This window comes from Melanotaenia boesemani, chromosome 14, assembly GCF_017639745.1.
Source record: "Melanotaenia boesemani isolate fMelBoe1 chromosome 14, fMelBoe1.pri, whole genome shotgun sequence".
NCBI classification, from domain to species: domain Eukaryota; kingdom Metazoa; phylum Chordata; class Actinopteri; order Atheriniformes; family Melanotaeniidae; genus Melanotaenia; species Melanotaenia boesemani.
Genome location: NC_055695.1, coordinates 11,191,641 through 11,203,930, shown reverse-complemented (window position 1 = coordinate 11,203,930; position 12,290 = coordinate 11,191,641).

The window sequence follows — 12,290 nt, the reverse complement described above, 5'->3', positions numbered from 1 at the left end:
TGTCTTAATTTCTTCTGTGGATAACAGAAGCAGAGCAATGAATCTCCGTGACTTCTTCATTAGAGGCGCAGTGCTCTGGAAATTTTAGATGCAGTTTTTCCCAAGGCAAGGACAAAGCCATTTGCCATTCTTGCAAGTGCTGCCAGATAAAAAGTAAAAGGAGGGAGGGTAAGGGAGATGACGGGGAAGACAGAAGGCAGCTGTAGCTGATAGAAACCAACATCTGTGCTGATGTGAGAGGCCAAGATCCTGTCTGAGACTGAGTGTGGCTGACTTCATGGAAGGCATTTGACTTTCACATTCAGCACTGATGCTTGCATGCACTTGTGTACTGCTTTTTTGTTGTCTCAGCTGTGTGTTTTTGTTGGTCAAAGAAAAATCTTAAGTACACAAGAATATGAGACCCACCCTTCCTGACATCAAGCTGTTGAACAGCTTTCCAAAGGTCTGAAAAAGGGATACAACAGATGACTTTTCTTTATCAATTAAGTTGTTTACATTTATTTAATCTATGAATGTGAAAATATCCACAAGAAGACACTTCTGCTATTTACTGTTAAGAACAAACAGACACACACAGATCTTGCTAAGCATCACTTTCCATCACACTTCATACCAACATTTCAGCCCTCCTGGGTCTCCATCACAGTGTTATACAAAGAACCACCTCTCTCTAGTGATCTTACATAGACAGTTTTCCCTGTTCACCACCTGTCTGTGTACACAGGTGTGAAGCTTCAGCCTTTTAAAATCCTGTCTATTTACAGCACAATTTAAAGAAATTAAACCTCTGTACAATGAAAACTATGGTATTATAAATCACTCAAGGTTATATAATAATGCCTGTTACTCTAACATAAATTAGGAGAATAATGAAAGAATAAGTGAATTCACTTACGCCATTCATTTGGGTGATCTCTTAACAACGTCTGTGTAGCGGTTTTCTCTAACAGCAGTTTATTCCAGATCATTTCTGAGGTTACATCCTCTTTTGTATTAACAATGTTTTAGTAGCAGTTCTTTTCAATCTATGAGTCTGGTAATGAGATATGCTAATGTTTTTTTAATGATCAAACCCTGTGTATGACAGCTAGACTGGGTTTAAGATGAACAGTGTAACCCAGGTATTTACAAAGCCCTAAAAATGAGTGGATGTGTTTTACTTTGAGGAGGAGTTTTTGTAACACTTATTTTTTATTATTATTATTTCCTTAAAGCCAGACTAAAGACTTCCTTCACTCACTCACTGGATTACCACTCCCTACAAATAGTTCTTTCATAGCTTCTGATTTACAGATAAATTCTTCTGCATGGCAGATTTGACAAAAAAAACTGACCTTTTTTCAGATGTGCAAAAATCAAATCAAATTTTATTTATAAAGCACTTTTCATGCAAAATGCAACAGAAAGTGCTTTGCACAATAAAAATATTTTATTTTGATTGTTTAAAGAGCCTTCACACACAATAGTATATAACAGCAATTTAAAAACACACACCTCATTATAATCTCTTTCACACACACCCAGACAAGGGTGATCACCGTAGCAACAACTCTGCAGACTAAGCAGGCAAAGCCACTGGTGTGGAGGATCCCCATGAGAAAAACTCTGGAGTTCAAAATTAAAAACAAGAACAAATCAACTTAAAAAGAATGTGAATAGATAAATACAGGTTTTAAATAAAATTTAAAAAGTTAAAAAGGTAGGTCGTTCAAGCTGTTAACCGTCAAAAATCCAAATTTATTGAAAAGTACACTATTTTTCTAACGTCTACTTTAAACCAATTGAATACATAAAGAAAACAGCTCATTATGCATCAAGATTGCTAATAACTGTAAAGCTTTTTCTTAATAATATAGTACTTTAAACTCTACATTGCTCTTCCACATAAAGTTGCAGCAGGAGCAGCTTCTGATACATATCAAAACATCTTTTTTATCCAAATTTTTTATTCCATTTCTTAAAAAAAAAAATTTCAACATAGTGTTCATTAATTAGCATGTTCTGTTTTTTTTTTAGCCCTAATACTTCCTCAACCAACTGCAAAGATTCATGGGACAAAGAAAATCTTTCACATAAGAATTTTTCTGAAGTGCAAAAAGAAAAAAATAGAATCTACATGATTATGTCACTTAGTTTGAATTCAACAGCACATTATTTGGGGTATTATGAAGAGAAATTTTGAGCCAACTCCTTCAGCAAAGAACTGCTAAAAATGTGTGCAAAGTGGCAGAATATCTACATCTGTCCAGTTGACATCCAACATTGAAAGAAAGAAAAAAAAAAACAAGAAAAAAAAAGTGAATCTCAGCATGGAAATGAAAAGGCTAAATTAAACTAAAATGTTTATCTTAACAGCAGCTGGTAAAAAAAATGCTCAGATAAAAGTTCAAATAGGTTGATATGGTCAATCAAAATTCTCCTTAGACACAGATCAAGTTTCTTTCCACCACCACTAGACAGACTTAAACATACCAGACCCACTGTCTAAATCATGAGTGGGGATGGGTGTGTCCTGTCCCAATGATAAAACGCTTCTGGTTCATAGCAGAAGCGGCCACTTCCTTAAGCCTGACCGCGTAACTGAGGACGACCACTCCCTCTTCACAGATGACAGACGAGCCTTGAGGGCACTCTGCTAAAAAAGCCTCATTAGGCCTATTGAGTTCAGGATGTAATGGGTTGTAATGGCCTTTGAAGGTAAAGAAGAGCCATGGGGATGAAAATGGATGTGCCTTTGGCTCAAAGAAGGATCCAGGTAAAATGCAGTAGATGTCTGATTGGGTTTATATGTGGCTTAGAAAAACAGCATAAAGAGATCAACTTGATAAAATGTATATCGGCTTATCAGTGAGGACTTTTTTGAGTCAACATGTACAGTACATCAGAGAATCAAAGGGCCTGACTAATAACTAATAACAATAAAAAAGACACTAATGTATTCATCTTATACTCATCAATGAAGCACATGAGGTATGAGATGTAGAAGAGCTGCTTCTACATCACCAACAGACTCCAGGTTTTAATGAATGTAAGCCTCTTTGACAATGCAATGACTGAGAAGATGGGCTGCAGGGAGGGAGAAGTTAAAGGGATACAGTTTCACCATTGCCTCAGTCTGTCATGGCAGCTCTGGAAGCCTCTAACAAGCCACTGATTGTTGGGGAACATGAGCTGTTTTTGTTGAAGGGCTGACAGGCGCTTGACCTCTGCTGTCTGTGCTGCTACATGCTGACCTTGAAGAGGAGAAGAGAAGTGAAGCCTTTGAATGCTGTCAAGTGAACTATCAGTGCCTAGTTTAATTTCCCTTGGGGCTTTGACAGAGCTGGTATGTATTGTGAAGTCTGCTTTGTTATTTCCCTGTGTCATGCTAATTATATCTTCTTCATAATTCTTGTTTTTCTTTGACCTGCAAAACAGGTGCTTTTTTGTGTTTGTTGATGCTAAAATATTCATGTTTATCAAAATACTGACATTTAAAATGAGACATCTAACAATAATAATAACTTTGACTGAAATCTGACTTAATTTAATGCTAATACTACATAAAATGTAGCCATGAAGTCAGCATGACTAAAAATCAATCACATCTCCGATCCTTGGCTTCCTGTCAGTAACTCTATCTACTGCAGTGCTGAGGTGCTGTGCTAACGGTGTCTATGACATCAGAAACTCATTGTTGAACTTTGCCCGTGACTATCTTAAAGTCCTCTTCTTTTTCAGACAGATACTCATATAGCCTCAGAGTGGGAAAGATGGGAGGAAAACAATGGACCGGCATCTGGACACAGATTCACATTCATTTTCTTGTCTTACAGGTTTCTTTGGCCTAGTACTCCATTGGCACAAACGTGGTGACCTCCATTGTATCAATGGATTATATAGACCAATGGAAAGCAAAAAGGAGGCTGTCCCAAGAACACCTAATAGTGGACAGCAAGAAGTGTCCCTAAGATGCTGCACCACTCCATAGGATAGGATGGGTATTGTAAACCATACTGATCCAAAACAAACAGAAGGGGCAGTTCTTTGTTGCTGTACTATTTGCTTATGAGGCATAGAAAAAAAATGAATATTGTAGGATATTGTTATGGCTGGCTGGACTGGTATGCAGTAGATGAGATATCTGCATTGCTCAACTGACAGAAAATTAGAGGTGTGATTGTAATAAATAAACATGAATGCTATGTAGAATATTTTGTATTGTCCTCTCTGTAGTAAGTTAGGCAATGTCACATAAAACTACTCAACTACACAATGCTATCTTTAACAGACAAACCTAAATGCTTCCCTTTGGGCAACCCTCTATGAGGGGAAAAATTTAAGCAGAGGCTAGAGGTTCTCTGCATGAATACATTAGATTTGTCATTTCTTTTAACATCATAAAATATAAAAACTGTTGCTGTGCTTGCAAACAAATCAACATCACTCTTTCAATCTTTACAATATTACCTTGAATGCTTTGAGTAAATGTGATTGTTTAGTCAAACCAGAAAAGAGAGAACATAGAATGACCTAATTAAATTTAAATGCATTGAAAAACCACATGTTTTGTTGAATTGGAGGTGTGCTGCATGTGAACACACTTCGATTAGAGTTCAAGAGATACATATCTCATGAGGGGGTACACATTTTATGAATAAAGAGTTATTTACAGAGGCTTGCAGTGTATGAATAGCTCTTGGATGAAGGTCATAAACAGCCTTTAGCAAGTATTCCTCGCTTAGAAATGCTGCATGTAAATGAAAAAGTATGTGTCTTTGTTTCCAAAAAAGATTATAAAAAGGACAAACATTTCTGCATGCACTAAACAATATGTATTTACAGTCCAATCTAGACCATTCAAGCAGATCGCTGCAAATGAAAATGAAAACTTTTTATTTTGGTCAGATAGCTATTAGCTGTAATGGGTCATGTTCAAAGAAATGTCTTTTACATGTTTATGATGCCGGACATCTAAAATATTTATATATTTTTAGACAGGGTGGAGATTGTAACTCTGTCCTCTATATTTTAAAAGTAGCTTTTGTTTACTTCAGAATTTCAGTATTGATGGAGATACACCCTATCTCCCTCATCTTCATGACTTGCATTGCCTTAATAAAAGAATAATGTAACTTTTCTGCAGGCTTCCTCATATATGCTGACTGAAATGTATGTAAAGTGGTCTGTAGTGTTACTTTTGCTTTGACCTTGCAAGATTTAGGCATGCAATGTTTGATTTTATCTCCACACAAAGATCTGTGAATAAGGACATTTAGAGAAAAACAATTTGTATTTCATCTGTTAAAAGTGAATAAAAAATTCTTTAGTCTTCATTCTTCCCTCACAAGTCCTCATGTCTACTCTCAGATTCCCACCCTACACTTTCCACATTTCACCTTTTCTCCCCCTCCACTCAGACTATCTAATAATCCATCCATCTTTGTGGTAAAATGGAGGTTTAATGCTTTCCATGTGTGTGCGTCAGTGGAGGGGCTCCAAGGGCAAGGCCTGCCACTCTTTATTCACTCCCCCTCTCCACTTCAACTCATTTCAAACAAAAATCCCAAGTCTGGTTCCACTCAGCCCTAAAGTTTGAGACATTGCTCCATGCTGGGGCCCCTCCTGGCCTCAGGCAGCAAGGGGAAGTGGGCCAGGTCCCTGGATTTATTTTTCCCTGCACTCTAGAGATTCTGGGTCATGTTAAGCTGAATAAATGAGTTTATCAATCATATATGCATTTTGGATTGCATCACGAGGCACTAAATATTTTGTGTGAAAGCAGCACACACACAAAAAAAAAAATCATCTGCAGACTTTATTGAAGGCATAATTTAAAACAGCACCTAATCAGTCTGTGGGTGGAGTATTCCCTTAAATCTCCACTTTGGCTTTCATCTTAATGTAGAAAAGTTTTCATAATTTGTCAGCAAGAATTACAAAACTTCATCAAATTTCATAAAGCTTGATGAAAAAGTGATGCGCAAACAAAAGGTCTGTTGAAAATGCTTAAGCAGAGATACATTTAAGTAATCTTGTACTTCAGCATACACCATGCTGTAGCAGTTGTTCAGTTATTTTTTTAATTATTATAACCTATTAAAAGAAATGAGCAGTGATTTTGATAACAGCTCCCATTATTTCTCTCATTACTGGTATTCTTATTGCTGGAGGAATTGTTTTGCTAGTTTTTGTTATTTTATCAACAAATAAAACAATTAATTAAAAATAACAAGTATTATCTGACAATGAACTGCATTGAAAATGCACTTTTAAATTTGGTTTATTTTAGTCTAAAATTCACCATAAATCTTCAAGTAGATCTATTATTCAACATAAATGAATAACCTAAATATACAAGACATGAGAAGTAACTAAACTGCTGCACCAGTCTGTATTCTAAGAGAAACACCGGGAAGAATATTCTTTTATAGTTGAAGTTCTGCAGGGTAAAAAAAATATTTGTTTTAGCAAATTAATGGAAGAAATGGTTTGAGGGAACTTTTGGTTTGTATAGCTAGCAGTGATATATGCATGCAGTCTTGTGCTCCTTCTTTTGTCTTTCCTCTTACACTGTGACCAATAAAATACTCCAATGTCAACAAAACTACTTGAATTAAAAGCATTGAATGTGCTGTGCACATAAAGATTGCCCTTCCTTCCTTCTGTATTGTTCTTTGTTATGAGATGAATACAGTTAAGGTACATTTTCAGTGTCACTGAAAACTGTCATCTACACAGATTAATTTTACATGGACAACCTTTTCACACACACACACACAGTTGTTCTCACAACCATTAGACACTGCAATCTTGAAGTTAGTATAAATATAAAATTTCTGCATGAACAACACATTTGTATATGAAAACAACAGACTTGAAATGTGCAGATTTTTAGCTTTAATTTGCAGTACGTACAATAAGTTTTCTGTGCACTAAATAGGCCTATGAAACCAGTTACCTCAAATTAGGTAACACTAAAATGAAAAAACAGCTAGCTTGTCTTCAGTATTGATATAAATTTGTCAGTCAATGCCTCTTAAGCATTACATGGTATTCTGTTTGTTGAAACTGAAACGAAAAACTGGAAAATATGTTCTAAATGATTATTCAAACTACCATATAGATATCAAGCACCCCCTAAAATGGCATTTTTCTCTTATCCTTTCTTCTAGAAGATAAACTTGCATGTCAAATATAACCAGTGGAATACGTTTTTAATGCACTTTTTTTTGGAAGTGTTTCTCTTTTGTTGATATATAATCAGTATATCTTAAAAACCGTAATAGTAATAATGTGCTAAAGTTGTGTCCCACAACATGCATGCAACCCTGTTACCAAAACCTATTTGACATGGCAGAAGAAAATAAAAAAGAAGTGAGTCACATGACACACAGGAAATGACTCATCAAGATTTGTGCTAACAGAATGGGCAGACCAAGGGTAAGGCTTCTATTCAATTTTTCGATATTTTCCCCAATCATTGCAGCCTTGATTGAATGTGTCACTCTAACCAATGCAACCCTGTTACTCATGCTGTAAAATTAACACAAATTGTATTGTAAATGTATGTATATGGGGTTCCTAAGTATTCATAACAGGGTTGCACTAAGCATGGCGCACACCACAAATCATCTCATAAAAAGTACATTTTTTATGCTTAAGCTGGATTAATAAATTTTTTTGTATGATTATAATGCTGTTTTCAAAAATACATGCGAAAACTATGCTTAAATAAACAGTTCATTTTTCAAATGTCTCTAAGCCCAAATTGTCCTCCAATTTTGGAGTGACCCTTTAATAGTATAAGTTTTTTTTTGTGTGTGTGTGTGTGTGTGTGTGTGTGTGTGTGTGTGTGTGTGTGTGTGTGTGGTTGTGTTTAGAAGTTCAAATTTATGTTTAAGAGTTCAATGAAAATTGCTATTTTAAACTAGTTTAACCAAAGCATGAAATCTGGCTAAACAGCTGCTAAATGTGCTCATTTGATCTATATTTTGTTGTTTTTGTTAGATTTTTGTTTTTATGTTAGATTACCTAAAAAACAACTATAATCCATCAACTTCTGTGAAAAAACACTAAATGGAAGAAAAAAGCCTGCTTAACCTTAAGTGTTTTCTTTTAAATGTACATGATCAATTAGCAACTGCTAAACAGCTGCTAGCATAAAACATGCCTATTGTATTCATGCTTTTTTCTTTTACTAAAATGTGGTTAACTGAACAAAATTAATAACACCTTCTAAGAAAGAGCGAAATGTTTTTATAATATAAGGGTTCTCTTTTAAATTTATGTTTAAGAGTTCAAGGAAAATTGTTACTTTAAGCTAGTTAAACCAGTGCATAACAGCTAGCTAAACAGTTGGTAGCACGAAATATGCTTTTTTAGCATTATTCCCCATGCATTTTTTTTATGTTAGATTTTTTATGTTAGATTTTTTTTTTACCAATATCAGGTTAACTGAACAAGTTTAATAGGAACCTCTAAGAGAAAGTCAAATGCTTTTATAATGTAAGGATTTTTTTAAAAAATTTATATTTAAGAGTTTAAGGAAAATTTCTACTTCAAGCTAGTTTAACCAGAGCACAACAGCTAGCTAAACAGTTGGTAGCATGAAATATGCTTTTTTATGCATTATTACCCATGCTTTTTTATGTTAGATTAACTTAACAACCATCATCCATTAATTTATGTGAAAAGGAACTACATGGAAGAAAAAATCCTGTTTAACCTTAAGTGTTTTTTTCAAATGTACAAACAGTTGGCAACTGCTAAAATGTGAAGCTTATGCAGAAGTGCAAAAAAATTGCAGTTCACTCCTCATTCACTAGGGGCTGGTTCCAAAACAGTCAATCCCCATAGACTCCCATGTTAAAAAGACCAAGTTCACAGCATAAATAAATATGTTTAAAGCCTTGTAAAAAAAAAAGTCATTTTAGGGGGTTCTAACTTGGATGTTATTGAATCTTGAAATTTGGCATAATTAGGGGCGTATCCTTTTGATTGACAGGTACCCAATATCTGTGGCAAGATGGGCGTGCAGCACAACCGTGGTTTTTAGCCTCTATGCTTTTAGCCAGCAAACAGCGCGCCTTAGCTTTAGCCCATCTACCTCCGTTAGCTGGTTTGCCACCATTAGCTCCAGGTTAGCTTGGTTAGCTCTTAGCTACAGGCAGCTTGGAGTTTCATGGGTGTCAATCATTCACCTCCACCTTCACAGTCACAGGTAAATGTTAATGAAAACGTTGTAATTTAACCCAGTTTATTACCTCACTTCTTCAACTCTACCCATAGATGCACATATTACATGTAAAGTTATTAGTTATTGCCTACATAGTCATTGTGGGGGTCTTTCGACTACCAAAACTCAGCCCATAGTTGCCGAATATTCTTTTCAACCATGGTGTTCCCCTCAGCAGTGCCTCCCGGCACTGCTATTTGACGTCTAAGTATGGGCTTTTTCATTTAAGATTTCATGATGATGGAACAAGCAACCAAATGGTATCAGAGCAGGGGCAACCCAAAATCTCTTAAATACTTATTTCTTCTGAGAATTCTTCTCCCAACACTTTTAACAAACAAATACACCTAACTTAAGACTTACTGTCACTTCTCTGCCTGTTCTATTTGCACTCTGGGCTGAACCATTCGTGGTTATGCAGACTGGATTCATACCGAATGACTGTTTCTATCACTGTGTAACTTTCTGCAAAGAAGCTAATTAACCAAAATAGTCAATAAATTCCAATTAATCTGAAAAGCCAGACTGGCTTTTGTTTTCCTCTTTTCACTCCAACATCCAAGCAGGAAAACTGATTTTAGAATTAAATCAGTTCAACACAAAATTAGACCTAGAGCTTTGAACACTGATATGATTAGATTAAGGTTTGAACATTGACAGTTATCTTATATTCTATTTTCACTCATTCGAGACAGAATTTAGAAATAAGAGAAAACAAGGTGAATTGCTATTTTATTTTTCCTTTCTATTTTGTCCTTTCATCTCCTTTTCTATTCTTCTACTCCTGCCATCAATTTCTTTTGAAATCTTTTTGAAGGCCTGTGTCTGCACTTGCATACCGCATGCACACTAGCACAAATTCAAACATGCGAATATGACTCATTATCAGTCACCAGCAGCGGGCAGCTTTGCAACCATGTTTGTATTTTGTGTATGAACACATGCATTTATTTTTTTCAGCATTTGCACACATCTTTTACACACAGGCACAATGATATCCTCATCTTTTATATACTTAGATGTCAAACACAACTCTACACAAAGCCACAGCCATTGTCTTGAATGGAGTCAAAAATAGCACTGGGTTTGACTTGGAATTGGCTTAAGCCTTCAAAGAGAGAAATTTTTGATGCAGCAAAAGGAGTGAGAGGGAGATGGTGGGAGAGGAGGTGGGAAGCAGAGGGTTGAACAGAGCAGATCCAGCTGTAAAAAGGGGGCAAAAAAAACTTCAAAGACCCATGTTGCCATGGTAACTGCATGGTGCCTACTTTAAACCCCACCCCACCCATACAACCCCCTGCTCAAACACACACATGCATAAGAAATGTATTCATAAAAATTGATGGCAGAGAGCATATAGTGGGTGCAGACTTACTCTCTAATCACTTATTTCTCTATCACTATCCCTCTCTCTTTCATGGATGCTGCCGCTCTCCATATCCAGCAGAGATCATACTGTTGTAGTTAGTGATGGATTCTGCTGCAGCTAATTAAAACCCAATAGGGTTAGCAGCTAATGCCTCAGTTTCCCTGTGTGAATTGATCGGTTTAGTCTTATCTGGCAGTGCTTGACACGGCCTGCAGCCGCGGTACCAGGAAGCGGACCCAAAAGCAGAACACTCAGACAGCCGGGAGAAAGGTGCGACAATGTTTATTAATGATAAGTGTTGGTAGCTTGATCCAGGTCCGGGCAACTCTTTGTGGAGGGGTGAACCAGGAGATGTTATCTGTGGATGGTGTTGTGAGCTTGGTTGCAGGCAGGGCGAGCAGGCAGGCAGGTAGCTTGATGTGAGGAGTAGTCCAAAATCCTGGGTGCTGAGGTTAACTGAGGGGATCAAGGTCTTAGTCTGTAGAAAAAATGACAAGGTCAATAATCCAGGAGCAAAGCACAAATAGATCGTAGGTAGAGGCCTGATTACCACGCTTCATTGAATGACAATCTGGCGAAGACTGGAGCTCCTGCATGACTCTAAATAGCCAGCTCTTCTCCCGGCTAACGAGCCCGCTGATGAGCTGCAGGTGGTGTCAATTGAGGCTCCAGCCTCCGCCCTCCGTCCCCATGGCAACCTGCTCAACCCAACCTGCAAACTCACACACACAGCCATGACAGTACCCCCCCCCTCAAGGGACGCCCCCAGGCGGCCCAACAGCAGCACGCCGCCGGGAGCGGCGGAAAGCAGCCACCAAGGCAGGGTCCAGGATGAACCGCCGGGGAACCCAAGACCGCTCCTCCGGACCATAACCAACCCAATCCACCAGATAGTGGAACCCCCGGCCGCGGCGGCGAACATCCAGAATGCGGCGGACCGAGAAGGCCGGAGCGCCACCCACGACCCGGGCGGGCGGAGGGGGCCTGGCCGGAGGGCACAAAGGACTGGACAGGACGGGCTTCACCTGGGACACATGGAATGTGGGGTGGACACGCAGCGAAGAGGGGAGCCGGAGCCGGACCGCAGAAGCACCCACCAGGGAGTCGATAGTGTAGGGGCCAATGAAGCGAGGAGCTAGCTTAGGAGGCACATCCTTCAGAGGGACATCCCTGGCAGACAGCCACACCTTCTGACCAGGCGAGTAGACGGGAGCCGGTCGACGGCGACGATCAGCATGGCGTTTGGTGCGCTCCGCCGTGCGCAGCAGGATCGCCCTAGTCCGCGTCCAGACCCGCTGCGCCCGTTGCAGGTGATGCTGCACGGACGGCACGTCCAGTTCCCGCTCCTCCGTGGGGAACAAAGGAGGTTGGTAGCCCAAGGATGCCTCGAATGGGGAACAACCAGTGGCCGATGACGACAGGGAGTTGTGGGCGTATTCCACCCAGCCCACATAACGGCTCCAGGTGGAGGGATTGTCGGACGCGACACACCGCAGGGCGGCCTCCAGCTCCTGATTCAGCCGTTCCGTTTGTCCATTAGACTGGGGGTGATGACCAGAGCTTAATGACACTTTGGCCCCAAGGGCAGTGCAGAACGTCTTCCAAACTCTGGACACAAACTGAGGACCCCTGTCGGACACGATTTCGGCGGGGATGCCGTGGAGACGGAAGACGTGGTTCACCAGAAGGTCCGCAGTTTCA